At 40.2% G+C, this 4,053-nt stretch overlaps 1 protein-coding gene across 1 annotated transcript in view; it reads left to right on the forward strand.

Annotated features, from left to right (window-relative positions):
* LOC104994662 (alcohol dehydrogenase S chain) overlaps nucleotides 1-4,053 on the forward strand; it is a 23,336-nt gene that overhangs the window by 12,165 nt on the left and 7,118 nt on the right. The gene's annotated exons all lie outside the window — the stretch shown is intronic.

Genomic DNA, 4,053 nt, shown 5'->3' on the forward strand with positions numbered 1-4,053 from the left:
GAATATAAATTCTGTTCTCAAGTTGGCAAGTTTGATTTTTCAACACATTCTTAACAAAAAATGATTTAACAATATTTGTACGTTTTAATGAATTCTCTTTTTTCAAGACCATACTTGGACCAAAAAAAAAAAAAAACCAATGAGAAACTTTAGGCTCCTTATCATTTTATTAACAGAAAATATGCCCCGTTTATCACAGCAGACAGCACAGTGCCTGGTACATAAAAAGCATCCAAATCTGTGTGCTGAACTGAATAATTTAAAAGGTCAACAGGTTTTCCCACCAAAAAATTTTAAGTGATATGTATCTTGTAGTGTTGTTTGCGGATTACATGAGATGACACATGTAATATATTTAGCAACTGCCACCTGTCAGTGGTAAGCTCTTAATAAATGTTATCTGGTGTTGTCAAAAAGAAGTACCATTTCCAACTGTGCAAAACTTACATCATCTTTAAAATATACATGATATTTCCCTCCTCCAGGGGATCTTCCCAACCCAAGGATCGAACCCAGGTCTCCTGCACTGCAGGCTTTCTTTACTGTGTGACCATCAGGGAAACCCCATACATGATACTACTTTCAAATAATTACAGATATCATCAATTGCAACAGAGAACACATCTCTAGCTACATTCGCCCTAAGCAGAATTCTCTAGAATCCTAGTGAATAAACCCCCAGAGACCAACACAATCACTCTCTTTAGGTTCTCCAGTAAGTCCCAGCAGTGCTGCTAACAGGAAGCAGCACCTTAAGAGTAAAGCTCTTTGCAGCCTTGACCAGGAACAGTTATTCCATAGACGACTGATGTTCCAAGGCTGTCGCTTTCCAAGGCTGTCACTTGCTCCTTATGCCATTTTTAATATGGTTTTTCCTCCATTTTCTCTTGTGGAATTGGATTATTTTAAGTATCTGATAGCCACATGTCCTGAGGTTCTCTGATTGTCCAAGTGTCATACTCCAAAATCAAAGGGTCAACTACTATATATTTCTGGGGTGGGGGGTGTTTTCCTAAACAACTTTCTTACTACACACATGTCTAAAAACCTGACTGGAGGGAAAAGGCTTTCTTTTTAAGTTACAGAGTAAAAATAAATAAAAGCTCACAGAAGGTCAAAGCACATTTAAAATATGCCCATTTTCACCACCACCTATATGGCTTTTTTGGCCAACAGCTTGCTCCTTGGAAGAAAAGCTATGACCAACCTAGACAGCTTCTTAAAAAGCAGAGACATTACTTTGCCAACAAAGGTCCGTCTAGTCAAAGCTATGGTTTTTCCAGTAGTCATGTATGGATGTGAGAGTGGGACTATAAAGAAAGCTGAGCGACGAAGAATAGATGCTTTTGAACTGTGACGTTGGAGAAGACTCTTGAGAGTCTCTTGGAGTACAAGGAGATCCAACCACTCCATCCTAAAGGAAATCAGTCCTGAATATTCATTGGAAGGACTGATGCTGAAGCTGATGTGAAGAACCGACTCATTAGAAAAGACCATGATGCTGGGAAAGATTGAAGGCAGGAGGAGAAGGGGACGACAGAGGATGAGATGGTTGGATGGCATCACCGACTCAATAGACATGAGTTTGAGTAGGCTCCGGGAGTTGGTGATGGATTGGCATGCTGCAGTCCATGGGGTCACAAAGAGTCAGAAACAACTGAGCAACTGAACTGAATTAAACATCATTAATTAGAAGGCAAAGCAGATCAAAATCACAAAGGGATTATTACCTCATACCTCTTCGAATGAATATTATAAAAAAAAAAAAAAGCAATAGCAAGTGTTGAAGAGGGTGTGGAAAAAAGGGAATTTTGTGCACGGTTGGTGGGAATATAAAACAGCCATTATGAAAAGCAGTGTAAATGCTCCTCAAAAGATTTAAGATAGATCTTTTATCATGTGATCCAGCAATCCCACTTCTGGAAATATATACAAAGAAAATAAACTATCTTAGACATGTGCATCCCCATGCTCATTGCAGCATTATTCATAATAGCCAAGATATGGAAACAACCTAAATGTCCATATGGATGAATAGAGAAATTGTGAGGTGTGTGTGTGTGTATAATATACATTTGTGAACTGTATATATGTATATATATGAATGAATATTATTCAGCCATAGAAAAGAAGTCCTGACATTTGCAAAAACTTGGAAAAATCTGGAGGACATTATGCAAAGTGAAATAAGCCAGACACAGAAAGACAATTATTGTATGATCTTTCCTATATGTGAAGTCTAAAAAAATTCAAATTCTTAGAACCATTGAGTAGAACAGTGGTGGCCAGGGGCTGGAGGAAGTAGGGGAGGAATAATGGGTAGATGTCAGACAGTACAAACTCTCAGTTATGAGCAAGTTCTGGAGACATCCATATACAGCATGGTTACTATAGTATTATTAACTATAGTTAATAATACTGTTAATAATACTGTTTTATATAACTCCAATTTGCTGAGAAGGAAGATCTTAAATGGTCTCACTGCAAAAAAAACTAGTAACTGTGTGAGGTTATAAATGTGTTCACTTAATTGTGGTAATTATTTCACATGGCATATGTATATTAAATCATCACACTATACATCCTAAAAACTCATGGCGTACAACCTAAAAATAAACGATTTTTGTCAATCATACTTCAAAAAAACGGGAGTTCAGTTCAGTGCTCAGTCATGTCCAACTCTTGGCAACCCCATGACTGCAGCACACCAGGCCTCCCTGTCCATCACCAACTCCTGGTGTTCACCCAAACTCATATCCACTGAGATAGTGATGCCATCCAGCCATCTCATCCTCTGTCATGCCCTTCTCCTCCTGCCTTCAATCTTTCCCAGATTCAGGGTCTTTTCAAATGAGTCAGCTCTTCGTATCAGGTGGCCCTAAAGTATTGGAGTTTCAGCTTCAACATCAGTCCTTCCAAGTGAACACCCAGGACTGATCTCCTTTAGGATGGACTGGTTGGATCTCCTTTCAGTCTAAGGGACTCTCAAGAGTCTTCTCCAACACCACAGTTCAAAAGCGTCAATTCTTCTGCACTCAGCTTTCTTCACAGTCCAACTCTCACATCCATACATGACTACTGGAAAAACCGTAGCCTTGACGAGATGGACCTTTGTTGACAAAGTAATGTCTCTGCTTTTTAATATGCTGTCTACTTTGGTCATAACTTTCCTTTCAAGGAGTAAGCGTCTTTTAACTTCATGGCTGCAATCACCATCTGCAGTGATTTTGGAGCCCAAAAAAATAAAGTCTGACACTGTTTTCACTGTTTCCTCATCTATTTGCCATGAAGTGACAGGACCAAATGCCATGATCTTAGTTTTCTGAATGTTGAGCTTTAAGCCAACTTTTTCACTCTCCTCTTTCACTTTCATCAAGAGGCTCTTTAGTTCCTCTTCACTTTCTGCCATAAGGGTGGTGTCATCTGCATATCTGAGGTTATTGATATTTCTCCTGGCAATCTTGATACCTTATGCTTCTTCCAGCCCAGCGTTTCTCATAATGTACTCTGCTGCTGCTGCTGCTGCTGCTAAGGCGCTTCAGTCGTGTCCGACTCTGTGCAAACCCAGAGACGGCAACCCACCATGCTTCTCCATCCCTGGGATTCTCCAGGCAAGAACACTGGAGTGGGTTGCCATTTCCTTCTCCAATGCATGAAAAGTGAATAGTGAAAGTGAAGTCACTCAGTTGTGTCCGACTCTATGCGACCCCATAGACAGCAGCCTACCAGGCTCCTCTGTCCATGGGATTTTCCAGGCAAGAGTACTGGAATGGGTTGCCATTGCCTTCTCCAATGTACTCTGCATATAAGTTAAATAAGCAGGGTGACAATATACAGCCTTGATGTACTCCCTTTCCTATCTGGAGCCAGTCTGTTGTTCCATGTCCAGTTGTAACTGTTGCTTCCTGACATGCATACAGGTTTCTCAAGAGTCAGGTCAGGTGGTCTGGTATTCCCATCTCTTTCAGAATTTTCCACAGTTTGTTGTGATCTACACAGTCAAAGGCTTTGCCATAGTCAATAAAGCAGAAACAGATGTTTTTCTGGAACTCT

The sequence above is a fragment of the Bison bison genome, unplaced genomic scaffold (assembly GCF_000754665.1).
Source record: "Bison bison bison isolate TAMUID 2011002044 unplaced genomic scaffold, Bison_UMD1.0 scf7180017864263, whole genome shotgun sequence".
NCBI lineage: Eukaryota > Metazoa > Chordata > Mammalia > Artiodactyla > Bovidae > Bison > Bison bison.